This window comes from Panulirus ornatus, chromosome 17, assembly GCF_036320965.1.
Source record: "Panulirus ornatus isolate Po-2019 chromosome 17, ASM3632096v1, whole genome shotgun sequence".
Classification (NCBI taxonomy): Eukaryota; Metazoa; Arthropoda; class Malacostraca; order Decapoda; family Palinuridae; genus Panulirus; species Panulirus ornatus.
Window position 1 is genome coordinate 28,666,137 of NC_092240.1, and position 15,331 is coordinate 28,681,467.

Below are 15,331 nucleotides of genomic sequence, written 5' to 3' on the forward strand. Positions count from 1 at the left end.
TCTCTCTCTCTCTCTCTCTCTCTCTCTCAGGTCACCGCGAGATTTTCATAAACAAACCACCTTGTTCCAGAGCTCACAACAAATGCCAGAAGTATTTGTTTATCGCTCAGCAGTTTCGTCTTGTCATTAGTCTTGAGGGCGTTCGAACTAGACAATAAAAGGAAATTTCAGCCACGAGTTTTACGTAATAACCCGGAGGTTGTAGAGCGAGGCGGACATGTCAGCTGCTGGGAGGACCATATTTCCCTGGGTTGCTGGGTAGGGAAGGTTTAGATCTAGCGGAGGAGGAACCCTGGAGTGAGGTGGCTCGCCACCAGGTTCGATACTTGAGACTGAGTCTCCCTGCCCGCCTGTGCACCTGAGATAACATCTGAGCGATCAGAGCACAAGATCTTGGCGCCATTTATGAAAGCTGTTCCGGCGATGTCCGTCCCTCACGCAAGGAGCTTGGGAGGACACCGCCTCCTCCCGAAGACGACGATACCGTCTCTTCAGGTAGCCAGACGTGCACCTTCGTCAGTAAGGCAGCAGTGAGGCGCGTGCTGCTGATCAGGATTCAGTCCTCAGCGTTTGGACGGTTGTCCTCCTCAGGGGAATATACTGTATTCTCCCCTGAAGAGGACAACTGTCCAAACATTGAGTTATATCCTGATTGGTAACATTCAGGTGCGCCTTCGTAATGTACTCACTCTCTCTCTCTCTCTCTCTCTCTCTCTCTCTCTCTCTCTCTCTCTCTCTCTCTCTCTCTCTCTCTCTCTCTCTCTCTCTCTCAATGATATGAGTTGATTTACAGCCAAATAACACCCTCCGTGGAAAAGTCAACGGGCTAATGTATTGGGAGCGGGCTATTGTATGCGTAACGAACTAGTGTGTGTTAAAAGGGCTAAAGTGTGATAAGCCATCTGGTCTATTTCAAACGGTCAGTGTTTGATGAAGGCCAAGTATATAAACAGTACGGTGTATTTTAAAGGATTTGGTACAATGTTAAACGCACCAGTATATATCAAATGGGTCACTGTATGCTAAACAGCCTCGTAAATGTTAAACCTGTTAATATGTGCTAAAATAAGAGCAAGATGTTCATGTTACATGGTATAATGTCTGACTCCTAAAGTTTATGTGTAGCGGGCGAGAGCTGCAGGTCATGTAGCAGGGGTCTGTGTCAACATGTCCTGCCTATATTGCTGGCTGTCCACACTGGTGAGGCCCTCCCAGGAGTACGGTGCCTTGGGGAAGCAAGGAGTCATCTGTTGATGATGTACTGGAGGGAGAGAGAGAGAGAGAGAGAGAGAGAGAGAGAGAGAGAGAGAGAGAGAGAGAGAGAGAGAGAGAACGGATCCTTTATTCATCCAACAACGAATTTCAACCATTTGTCGAAAGCATCTTAAACCTTCCTTCGAATGAGTTCCACAACACACCTTTCTCCCACCATCGTAAAAGCAAATCATGAAGAACTCTATATACAGGGACGTAGGCTTGTATAGATGCTATTTGGCACATAGGCTTGTATAGATGCTATTTGGCACATAGGCTTGTATAGATGCTATTGTGGACATAGGCTTGTATAGATGCTATTATGTACATAGGCTTATATAGATGCTATTATGGTCATGGGCTTGTATAGATGCTATTTGGCACATAGGCTTGTATAGATGCTATTGTGGACATAGGCTTGTATAGATGCTATTATGGACATAGGCTTGTATAGATGCTGTTATGGACATAGGCATATATAGATGCTGTTGTGGACATTGGCTTATATAGATGCCATTGTGGCTATATGTTTAGGTGTAGAAGTGTGTGTTCATAAATGTCTCTGTGGGTGATCACATGGGTATGTTGGCAACTCTGACCCCGCTTCCAGTAGTAGGAGTGGTGACCACATGGGTATGTTGGCAACTGTGACCCCGCTTCCAGCAGTAGGAGTGGTGATCACGTGGGTATGTTGGCAACTGTGACCCCGCTTCCAGCAGTAGGAGTGGTGATCACGTGGGTATGTTGGCAACTGTGACCCCGCTTCCAGCAGTAGGAGTGGTGACCACATGGGTATGTTGGCAACTGTGACCCCGCTTCCAGCAGTAGGAGTGGTGATCACGTGGGTATGTTGGCAGCTTCCAGCACTAGTAGACATTACGTGACCTGGCTCTCTCATCCTGCGTTATAACAGCTCTTCGTCTCGTTCAAACTACTTTTTAAACACGACCTGTTCAAGGTTGTGACCCTTATGAAGATTAGACCCTTGAGTACGACGGTACGATCCTTGAGTACGACGGTACGATCCTTGAGTACGACGGTACGATCCTTGAGTACGACGGTACGTTCCTTGAGTACGACGGTACGTTCCTTCAGTACGACGGTACGATCCTTGAGCACGACGGTACGATCCTTAAGCACGACGGTACGACCCCTGAGCACGACGGTACGATCCTTGAGTACGACGGTACGACCCTGAGCACGACGGTACGACCCTTGAGCACAACGGTGCGAACCTTGAGCACGACGGTACGATCCTTGAGCACGACGGTGCGACCCTTGAGCACGACGATATAACACTTGACCATAACGACACGACCATTGACCACAATGACCCGACCCTTGACCACGACATTTCAGGGTCAAATCAAAGACCACGTCATCATACGAAAGGGTTCGTACCCAAAGGTCGCACTCTCATGTTCGAGGATCGGGACCCTCCCTCTGTACTCATGGTGTTCAGACTCTTGAAATCCCTCTAGACATCCAACTTCAAACCACCACTAAATGATAGGTCATCAGCTTAGTGTGTCCACACACACACACACACACACACACACACACACACACACACACACACACACACACACACACACACACACAAGGTAACTGCTGGTATTTCCATAATTCAAAAGCAATCTGTGACGTCTTACAACGTGATAAATTCCTTTATTCTTTATATCCTTTATCACATGTCGATGTCAATATTTCATGTTGTATTAATGCAAGAGTTTTGGAAAGAGGGGCAAGTATGAAGTCTGTTGGGGATGAGAGAGCTTGGGAAGTGAGTCAGTTGTTGTTCGCTGATGATACAGCGCTGGTGGCTGATTCATGTGAGAAACTGCAGAAGCTGGTGACTGAGTTTGGTAAAGTGTGTGGAAGAAGAAAGTTAAGAGTAAATGTGAATAAGAGCAAGGTTATTAGGTACAGTAGGGTTGAGGGTCAAGTCAATTGGGAGGTGAGTTTGAATGGAGAAAAACTGGAGGAAGTGAAGTGTTTTAGATATCTGGGAGTGGATCTGGCAGCGGATGGAACCATGGAAGCGGAAGTGGATCATAGGGTGGGGGAGGGGGCGAAAATTCTGGGGGCCTTGAAGAATGTGTGGAAGTCGAGAACATTATCTCGGAAAGCAAAAATGGGTATGTTTGAAGGAATAGTGGTTCCAACAATGTTGTATGGTTGCGAGGCGTGGGCTATGGATAGAGTTGTGCGCAGGAGGATGGATGTGCTGGAAATGAGATGTTTGAGGACAATGTGTGGTGTGAGGTGGTTTGATCGAGTGAGTAACGTAAGGGTAAGAGAGATGTGTGGAAATAAAAAGAGCGTGGTTGAGAGAGCAGAAGAGGGTGTTTTGAAGTGGTTTGGGCACATGGAGAGGATGAGTGAGGAAAGATTGACCAAGAGGATATATGTGTCGGAGGTGGGGGGAACGAGGAGAAGAGGGAGACCAAATTGGAGGTGGAAAGATGGAGTGAAAAAGATTTTGTGTGATCGGGGCCTGAACATGCAGGAGGGTGAAAGGAGGGCAAGGAATAGAGTGAATTGGAGCGATGTGGTATACCGGGGTTGACGTGCTGTCAGTGGATTGAATCAAGGCATGTGAAGCGTCTGGGGTAAACCATGGAAAGCTGTGTAGGTATGTATATTTGCGTGTGTGGACGTATGTATATACATGTGTATGGGGGGGTTGGGCCATTTCTTTCGTCTGTTTCCTTGCGCTACCTCGTAAACGCGGGAGACAGCGACAAAGTATAATAAATAAATAATAATATTAATACGGTGTTCAAAAGTAGTTATCTTGTCTACACGCCCGGCTGATAATGTCGTTAATGGAGGTCGTGCAGAAGGTCTGGCCGGCTACAGTGAACTACTGAGATGTCCGTCACCTCACTGGCCAGCCTGACCCTCTGCCAACTCCGGTCGCCCGAAAACAAGCTGCCGTTGCATTGGCCATGACAACTGGAGAATGGATGTGAGTGAGTCCCTTCTTCGTCTTTCCCTGCCGCTACCTTGTTAACTCAGGAAACGACGAACAAGTATGATATATATATATATATATATATATATATATATATATATATATATATATATATATATATATATATATATTGCCCAATCGTTTGTATCATAATCGTTTTCTTCGTTTTTTTAATCCATGTTACTTGTTATCGAGGTGGTATAGCTTCCTCGCTCCACTCTCCTCCACAGATTCTCCTCCTCCTCCACTTACCAGTACCAGTGGCGTGTACTCTCATCCACTGCCTGTCTCCCATCCGTGTTGCCTCTTCCCTTTCTACTTTCCCTTCCTTCTCTTTTCCACCGTCGTCTTTCACCTCTTATTCCTAGTGTCTGTTTTCCTCCTCAGTCTTTTGCACCTCATATGACTGAGAGCTTTCCTTATACAACTCCTGCTGTGCATCTCTCTCTCTCTCTCTCTCTCTCTCTCTCTCTCTCTCTCTCTCTCTCTCTCTCTCTCTCTCTCTCTCTCTCTCTCTCTCTCTCTCTCTCTCTCTCTCTCCCCCCCCCCCCAGGAAGAGTGCGCGCCCTCCCTGCCTCCCTCCCTGCCTGGCCCACGTGAAGTATTTGTACAGGGATGGAGGAGCAGGGGGGTAATATCGGAGACTCAGCCACACATCTGCTCCCCAGCGCAAAGCTGTCGAGGGTCCTCACCACCGTGGGGTCTGGGGACGTCCCTCCTCGCACGAGGTCGGGGTTCTGGCGTATCCTTTTGCCTGTGGTCGGACTCAGAGAGGATCCTTCCCTCCTACAGGTGGGTTCAGGGGCTCGACTCTCAGACTCTGGTTTGTCATCTTAAGGACTCGTGCATGATGGCTCATTATTCATGGCTGAAAATGAGATGCTTCCTTACCGCAGGCAGGTTGGTAGATGTCTCCATGGTACAGGCAGACATGGTAGATACCATCACGGTACAGGCAGACATGGTAGATACCATCACGGTACAGGCAGACATGGTAGATACCATCACGGTACAGGCAGACGTGGTAGATACCATCACGGTGCAGGTAGACATGGTAGATACCATCACGGTACAGGCAGACATGGTAGATACCATCACGGTACAGGCAGACGTGGTAGATACCATCACGGTACAGGTAGACATGGTAGATACCATCACGGTACAGGCAGACATGGTAGATACCATCACGTTACAGGCAGACATGGTAGATACCATCACGTTACAGGCAGACATGGTAGATACCATCACGGTACAGGCAGACATGGTAGATACCATCACGGCACAGGCAGACATGGTAGATACCATCACGGTACAGGAAGACATGGTAGATACCATCACGGTACAGGCAGACATGGTAGATACCATCACGGTACAGGCAGACGTGGTACATACCATCACGGTACAGGCAGACATGGTAGATACCATCACGGTACAGGCAGACATGGTAGATACCATCACGGTACAGGCAGACGTGGTAGATACCATCACGGTACAGGCAGACATGGTAGATACCATCACGGTACAGGCAGACATGGTAGATACCATCACGGTACAGGCAGACATGGTAGATACCATCACGGTACAGGCAGACATGGTAGATACCTTCACGGTACAGGCAGACGTGGTAGATACCATCACGGTTCAGGCAGACATGGTAGATACCATTACGGTACAGGCACACATGGTAGATACCATCACGGTACAGGCAGACGTGGTAGATACCATCACGGTACAGGCAGACATGGTAGATACCATCGCGGTACAGGCAGACATGGTAGATACCATCACGGTACAGGCAGACATGGTAGATACCATCACGGTACAGGCAGACGTGGTAGATACCATCACGGTACAGGCAAACGTGGTAGATACCATCACGGTTCAGGCAGACATGGTAGATACCATCACGGTACAGGCACACAGGGTAGATACCATCGCGGTACAGGTAGACGTGGTAGATACCATCACGGTACAGGCAGACATGGTAGATACCATCACGGTACAGGCAGACGTGGTAGATACCATCACGGAACAGGCAGACATGGTAGATACCATCACTTCACAGGCAGACATGGTAGATACCATCACAGTACAGGCAGACATGGTAGATACCATCACGGTACATGCAGACATGGTAGATACCATCACGATACAGGCACACATGGTAGATACCATCACGGTACAGGCACACATGGTAGATACCATCACGGTACAGGCAGACGTGGTAGATACCATCACGGTACAGGCACACATGGTAGATACCATCGCGGTACAGGTAGACGTGGTAGATACCATCACGGTACAGGCAGACATGGTAGATACCATCACGGTACAGGCAGACGTGGTAGATACCATCACGGTACAGGCAGACATGGTAGATACCATCACGGCACAGGCAGACATGGTAGATACCATCACGGTACAGGCAGACATGGTAGATACCATCACGGTACAGGCAGACATGGTAGATACCATCACGATACAGGCACACATGGTAGATACCATCACGGTACAGGCACACATGGTAGATACCATCACGGTACAGGCAGACGTGGTAGATACCATCACGGTACAGGCACACATGGTAGATACCATCACGGTACAGGCAGACGTGGTAGATACCATCACGGTACAGGCAGACGTAGTAGATACCATCACGGTACAGGCAGACGTGGTAGATACCATCACGGTACAGGCAGACGTGGTAGATACCATCACGGTACAGGCAGACATGGTAGATACCTTCACGGTACAGGCAGATATGGTAGATACCATCACGGTGCAGACAGACGTGGTAGATACCATCACGGGACAGGCAGACATGGTAGATACCATCACGGTACAGGCAGACGTGGTAGATAGCATCGTAGTACAGGCAGACATGGTAGATACCATCACGGTACAGGCAGACATGGTAGATACCATCACGGTACAGACAGACATGGTAGATACCATCATAGTACAGGCAGACATGGTAGATACCATTACGGTACAGGAAGACATGGTAGATACCATCACGGTACAGGCAGACATGGTAGATACCATCACGGTACAGGCAGACATGGTAGATACCATCACGGTACAGGCAGACATGGTAGATACCATCACGGTACAGGAAGACATGGTAGATACCATCACGGTACAGGCAGACATGGTAGATACCATCACGGTACAGGCAGACATGGTAGATACCATCACGGTACAGGCAGACATGGTAGATACCATCACGGTACAGGCAGACATGGTAGATACCATCACGGTACAGGCAGACATGGTAGATACCATCACGGTACAGGCAGACATGGTAGATACCATCACGGTACAGGTAGACATGGTAGATACCATCACGGTACAGGCAGACATGGTAGATACCATCACGGTACAGGCAGACATGGTAGATACCATCACGGTTCTGACAGACATGGTAGATACCGTCATGGTTGTGAGCAGAAAGAGGTTTATACCACTGCTAAGTTAAGCTAAGCTGTACCATATTGTAGAGGTGAGGCAGACATGCACGGGTTGTGAGGATGTGAGTGTCATCCTCTCGTGTGAATGACTCATGTGCAGGTGTACACAACAAGATATCTATCTCATCACCCACATGATGTACACTCAGCACATCTCCTCGCCAGCATAATGTACTCTTAAGATATATCCCGACCTGCATGGTGTACTCCAAGATATATCCTGGTCAGCATGATGTACTATAGAATATCCCCTCGCCAGCATGATGTACTACCAGATGTCTCCTGGTCAGCATGATGTACTACCAGATGTCTCCTGGTCAGCATGATGTACTACAAGGTATAATCTCTCCTTCATGATGATGTACTCCAAGATATCACTTCGCCAGCATGATTTATTACAAGATATCACCTCGCCGGCATAATGTACTCCAAGATATCTCTGATATTCACCTGGCCAAAGTATTATAGCACAAGATATCACCTCGCCAGGATGATGTGCTACAAGCTATCTCCTCGCCAGCATGATGTACTCCATGATATCTGCTCGCCAGGATAATGTACTCCAAGATATCTGCTCGCCAGGATAATGTACTCCAAGACATCTGCTCGTCAGCCAGATCTCCGCTCGTCTTCTGAGTGTTTGACTTGTGTATGAATAGTGAAACATCTCGTATTTTGGCTGAACTGTGTTGGTTATTATTCCATCTGTAGTGTGTTTGGCCGAGCTATGATCAGTCACTGCTGTTTGCTTGGCCTGCACTGTAATCACTGGGTACCTGGAATCTATCGAATGAGTTGCACAATTAATTCTCTGTGTAATCATCCCATGGGCTCTGTTCATGCACACCAGAACACACATCGACTTTTAGGGTAGACAATCGGTATAATGTTAGTAAACAATTTACCCTCCGTGTCAAATTATGCAAAAGCAGACAATCAACTCTCGCTCAGATAGACTCGCCGAGTGAATATAGTGAATGTTGATATTCCATTTATTCACACACACACACACACACACACACACACACACACACACACACACACACACACACACACAAGCACACACGCACACGCACACACACACACACACACACACACACACACACTGCTCAAAACATCCAGCCTTTGAACTGTTCTTTCTTTGTCACTTATCTAAGATATTAATACATGGATTGGGTGATTTTTTAACAGTTCCTGATATATCTGCAGCGCTTCTAGTGTGAATTTTTATTTAATGATTTGAAATCACACGGATGATGAAAACTGTAATGTTTCTAATGTTTAATGATTCACGCTGATAATATATTTTTTTTTTTTCCACGCATGAGTAACGGGTATTGGATTAAAGTTTATCCCTCGTCCGAGAGCGTTTGAAATCAGTATGTATGTACTTGATTATGATTACATAGTCCCACGACTCATCTCATGGGCTCCAGAAGCTTCAAGGCTGCGCCACATCCAGGAGCAGAGAAATGATGGACTCTTTGGAGTGAAAGATTCCTTTTGACGAGATTGTACTCCTCCTGGACCATGATACAACCTCGCTGAAGGTGTTGTTTCACGAGTGGTTTATATATATATATATATATATATATATATATATATATATATATATATATATATATATATATATTGGAAAGGATCACAATTTTCCGCGTGATCAAGATATTCCTATGAGTCCACGGGGAAAAATGAAACACGAAAAGTTCCCAAGTGCACTTTCGTGTAATAATCACATCATCAGGGGAGACACAAGAGTTAGCAAAGAAATTATCCCATTGACACCAAGAATCTTTTAGTTCTCCCTTTTGATAATAGATTCACTTTGCTTCCCATCTTGCTTAAATCCTTTAATGTAAATGTTGTCTTTAGCAACAATAATACTATAAAGAATATCTTAATCAGGAATTCACCAGAAAATTCTTTTGGATGCATCTATAAAGTGCCTTGTGGAAACTGTGATAAATTTTATGTTGTTCAGACTGGTAAGGATCTTTCTGTTAGACTTAAGCAACATAAATATGGTATAAGAACGGGACAAGAATCAAATGCCTTGTTTATTCATTTTAAAAACTATGATCATTGTATTGACTGGAGTAACGCTATCTCAGTTATTAACTCTACCTCTATTACCAAGAGAAATATCATTGAATCTTCTATTATTAAATACACAAAGAATTATAATCTTGATATTAGTGATGGTCTATACAAATTAGATAACTTTAGTGTTGATAAAATTTGTAAAATGATGAGTTTATGAACCCTCGTTGTATGTTTTGGACAATCACATGTTTACCAAATGGCGTCCTAGCTTCGTCTCTTCGATGTATATCAACTGACTGTTATATTTCTCTCTTGTGTCTCCCCTGATGATATGATTATTACACGAAAGTGCACTTGGGAACTTTTCGTGTTTTCATTTTCCCCCGTGGACTCATAGGAATATATATATATATATATATATATATATATATATATATATATATATATATATATATATATATATATATATATTTTTTTTTTTTTTTCTTATTTTTTTTGTCGCTGTCTCCCGCGTTTGCGAGGTAGCGCAAGGAAACAGACGAAAGAAATGGCCCAACCCACCCCCATACACATGCATATGCATACACGTCCACACACGCAAATATACATACCTACACAGCTTTCCATGGTTTACCCCAGACGCTTTACATGCCCTGATTCAATCCACTGACAGCACGTCAACCTCGGTATACCACATCGATCCAATTCACTCTATTCCTTGCGCTCCTTTCAAGGAATATATATATTTACACGTGTGTGTGTGTGTGTGTGTGTGTGTGTGTGTGTGTGCTTTTAATCCATAGGAAAATGAAACACGATAAGTTCCTAAGTGCACTTTCGTGTAATGATCACATCATTACACGAAAGTGCACTTCGGAACTTTTCGTGTTTCATTTTCCAGTGAATGACAAGCCTTTACTAGATCACGCGCACTACTGTCATCTTTTGCAATATATAAAATTCTGAAAACACACCTAGATTTACCACATTTCTACGTGGTTCAGTGATGGAAAATACTCCACAATGTAGAGGCAGCTGTTAAAAACAATATGGCAAAAGTTCCACTGCTTTTCAATTACAGTAAAATATCCGGTTACCCAGACACTCCCCTACTGCAGGCCACCTGCGTCGGGAGGTCTGTACACGTTACCCAGACACTCTCCTACTGCAGGCCACCTGCGTCAGGAGGTCTGTACACGTTACCCAGACACTCCCCTACTGCAGGCCACCTGCGTCAGGAGGTCTATGCACGTTTATCAACGTTTAACGTGGGTGTTATTAGGTCTTCTTCAGTGTTAAATCACCTGTTTATAACCGTATATTCGCACAGTTGTGAGGAGAGAGTTTACCACTCGCGAAGGTCCATTTCATAGCTTTATTTTCACCTATAGCAACATTCTTTATAAAGTTTAGCGCGTAGCGTTCACCGCAGGAAAATAAGTTGAGAATAACAAGTCGTGTGAATTACGTGTTGTTGAGAATTATGTGTATGATGGAGTGTGTGTGTGTGTGTGTGTGTGTGTGTGTGTGTGTGTGTGTGTGTGTGTATTCCCCCTGTATGTGGTAACACTGCGAGCGAGGAGTCACCATCATCGTCAGCGGACGAGGAGGAGGAGCAGGAGGAGGAGCAGGAGGAGGAGGAGCAGGAGGACGAGGAATACCACAGACACGTGAGTGATCATGTGTCACAAGAAGACCACAGTGTGGTGCACAGACGACCCCAGTCCTGGTCAGGTGGTCAGGTTCCCAGCGACCAAGGCAGACGCTCGCCCCTCACATGCTGACGACAACGGCTAAACGTTTGGCCAAGAACGTTACTAACATCTGCTAAAAGTTTTACTAAGGATGTTACAGTCAACTGCCAAACGTTTTACCAAGAAAATTACTAACACCTAACAGACGTTTGAGCAAGAAAGTTACTAACATCTGATAAACGTTTTACTAAGGCTGTCACCTTCAGCTGCCAAACGTTTTACTAAGGATGTTACAAACAACTTCCAAACGTTTTACTAAGGATGTCACCCTCAGCTGCCAAATGTTTTACCAAGAAAATTACTAACATCTGTTCAGCGTTTTACCAAAAATGATACAAACATCTGCTAAACGTTTAACAACAACTGCCAAATGCTTTACCAAGAAAATTGCTAACATCTGCTAAACGTTTTACAACTGCCAAACGTTTCACCAAGTAAATCCCTACAAACTGCCAAGCTTTTTACCAAGAAAGTTACTAACATCTGCAAAACGTTTTGCCAAGAATATTACAATCAACTGCCGAACGTTTTACTAGAAAGTTACTAACATACCCAACGTTTTACTTAGACTAGCATCTGCCAAACGTTTTACTAAGAATGTTACAACATCGCCAAACGTTTTATCAAGAAAGTTACCAGCATCTGCCAAACGTTTTACTAAGGATGTAACAACATCGCCAAACGTTTTATCAAGAAAGTTACTAACATCTGCTAAATGTTTTACCAAGAAAGTTACTTACATCCGTCACACGTTTATCCAAGAAAATTTCTAACATCTGCTGAGCGTTTTAAAAAGAAAATTACTAATAATTGCTAAGAGTTTTAAAAAGAAAACTACTAATAATTGCTAAGAGTTTTAAAAAGAAAGTGACCAACATCTAAACGTTTTACCGGGAAAGTTACCAACCAAATTTTCTCTGCTGAAGAAAAAATATAAAATGGATTGGAGGACGGAGTAACAGCGGGGCAGCTGGCTGACTTTTTTACCCCCAACGTTGAAAATGTTTGAGCAGTTGTGAGACTTGATATCAAAATGCGATGCACGCTCCTGTGAGTGCCTTTCAAAGGCTCTGGCCCCGCTGTTAGGTGTATATGATTACCATGGCTCGCAGTCAATTACACAGACTAGGCCAGGAGTTTTCCCTGACTTGTGTGTGTTACTTGCTCGGTGAGGTAAAAAAAAAGGAGAAAATAGCGATGAGGTGAATGAAGAACAGGAGAGTGAGAGGGACTTGGTGTACATATTTTGCTTCACATAGAAATATAGTTGAAAGTGAGAGAACTCAAAAAGTAAGTCGTAAGGTTATAACTATCTGTCTCTCCTCTCTGTCTATCTTTCCCTGTCTGTCCGTCTCTCTCATTCATTTGACGTTTGTCTCTCTCTATGTTTACACACACACACACACACACACACACACACACACACACACACACACACACAAGTGTAGAATTCCCTCCCCGTAAAGTACAAATAGGTATTTCTAATATTTGGATCTTGGCAAACATTAGAATTACATTGATGATCATGGATAGGGAAGTGGTGAGCCAGCTGTTCATATCCTAGATAAGGCCAGAACCAGGATATGCTTGCTCCTCAGGTTTGGTTACCACACCTAAAGACGCACAAGGAAGTAAGAGATAAGGCCCAGTGGAGGGCAATGAATATGGTATCCGAAGTAAGGGAGCTGCTCTGCAGGGAAGAGCTAGAGGCCTTAATTTTGCCCATCTGGGAAGAGAAAAGTATTAGGGGTGACTCGACCAGAACCTTTAAAGTTTTGAAAACAGAATGATGATATAGACAGAGAACAGTTCTTCGAGAGATGTGGGGAAAGGAGAGCCAGAGGATATAACTTGAATTTCAGGAAGGATCTTAATAAGAAAGATGTGAAAAAGTTCTTTTATGGTATCATAGTTGTGGACGAATAACATGAGATCCATACTGCACACAGGAATTTAAAAAGTTGTGGAACAGCAGAGAAAGTTCATGAAACGGGGCCCCCACCAGTGTAAATCTCCCTCCCCATAATTTCCAAAGAGGTAATCACCAATAGGTAATTACAGGTACCTAGCGTAAGCTAAGACGTGCATGTGTGTAAACATATGCACAAATAGTAATCACAAGCAGCAGTCACACACACACACACACACACACACTCGCGTATACCAATACCTGTATACATACCGAACAAAGCATTTATGTTACAACAGTGAGGACATGGTCATCTTACCTTCGTTGTATTGTTTTATTCTAGTATTCAGCTGATTGACATTTTTGGGTATAGTGAACAGCCTCGGTCTTAATCTCTACGTATGTTCAGTCGGTTTTCTTGTGGTAAACTTTCTGTATGTTATGTTCAGAGTAAACACTGGCTTGTTGTTGCAAATTTCCATCTACACTTTCTGAGCGCCGTAGCTCACATTGTGGGTCATGCTTAATGTCTCGTTACTTTCGTGTTAACAAATGATTATGAGCAATATCAACTCTGTATGACGTCAAATATTTCACATAACTACTTTACCCCATCGTTATCTAATATTATTATGACGTAATGACCTGAACACAAGCACACTGGCTCTCCACCTCTCCACCAGGAGGTGTGTGGGAACGTTTTCCCCCCTCGGGTGATGATAGTAACATGTAAAGCAGTGTTACCACAACGGGGGATCCCAGGACTCGTCCCCTCCCCTCCACACCACCGACACTTAACTTCTGTATCTATATAGTGGAATAAATCCAAGGATTTATTTGTGTTCTGGTCAAATGGTCTCGTTTTGCCTAGAGAAGAGTACTTATGGGTGATGACAGTGCCAATACCACGTCCCTAGAGTGGGTCAGTAGGCATCGCGGAGCTACAGTAGTTAGCGGGGGAGCGAGGGTTGTGAGGAAGGAGGGAGGGTTGAGCATGGAGGTGTGCGCGGGCCGGCTTGCTGGGAGCCACTGTGATCTCGGCCCTACCTCCCTCCCTCCCTCTCGCCTACATACACACGAAACTTGCGCGGAACCGCTCGCTGCGCTGCTGCTGTCCTGTCTCGCTCAGCCGCTACTGTTGTGGCTGGTGCAGCTGCTGCCGGTGATAGTACTGCAGCCCTCTCGACTGCTGCTCGTGCCATTGCAGCTGATGACGGCACACAACTTCTACTACTGCTGCTACAGCTGCTGATAATGATGGCCAGATGTCAACACGCTGCTGCTCTGTTCGCGGGTGACACGACAGCTGATACTTCCCCTCTCATCATTATCATTATCATTAATTTCTTCATAAAAATATTGATTATCGCCATCGGTGTTTGTAATATCTACGGGGGAGGAGGTGAGATCCGGCCGCCTTAAATGTTTTTTTTCCCCCAGACTCACGGAGCAAATCGTTTCACGTCCAGCATCGTAGATATTGATGATGCTAGACGGCCCACGCTGGCTGGCCCTGGTCACCACTGCAGGAGGGGAGGCCGTCGACTGCCTCCCTGGGACCGGTGACGTTACACAGACCAGAGTTGATGACTGCGGATGTCCTCATGCTTATGACTGCCATACTTCTGTGTACCACCGATGATCCGTGATTGCATGTACACAACCATACGTGGTGTACGATTGTATGTATGCCACCATGACATACTGTATGATGGCATGTATACTACCATAGTATAAAGAATGATTACATACATGCCACTATAGCATACCATAGTGTATGAGTACATGTACACCACTATAGCATACTGTGCGACTGCGTGTATACCACCATAGCATACTACGACTGTATGTATACCACCATAGCATACTACGACTGTATGTATACCACCATGGCAAAATGTACGACTGCATGTATACTACCATA

General features: G+C 45.1%; 1 protein-coding gene across 1 annotated transcript in view; it reads right to left on the bottom strand.

The window, feature by feature from the left end:
- The window catches only part of LOC139754657 (uncharacterized), a 322,443-nt gene extending 307,932 nt beyond the window's left edge, over window positions 1–14,511 (bottom strand). Inside the window, exon 1 of the mRNA XM_071672189.1 lies at window positions 13,727–14,511. The gene's annotated coding sequence lies outside the window, so the exon portion shown is untranslated. The remainder of the gene's footprint in view (window positions 1–13,726) is intronic.
- Window positions 14,512–15,331: the final 820 nt, after the last annotated feature.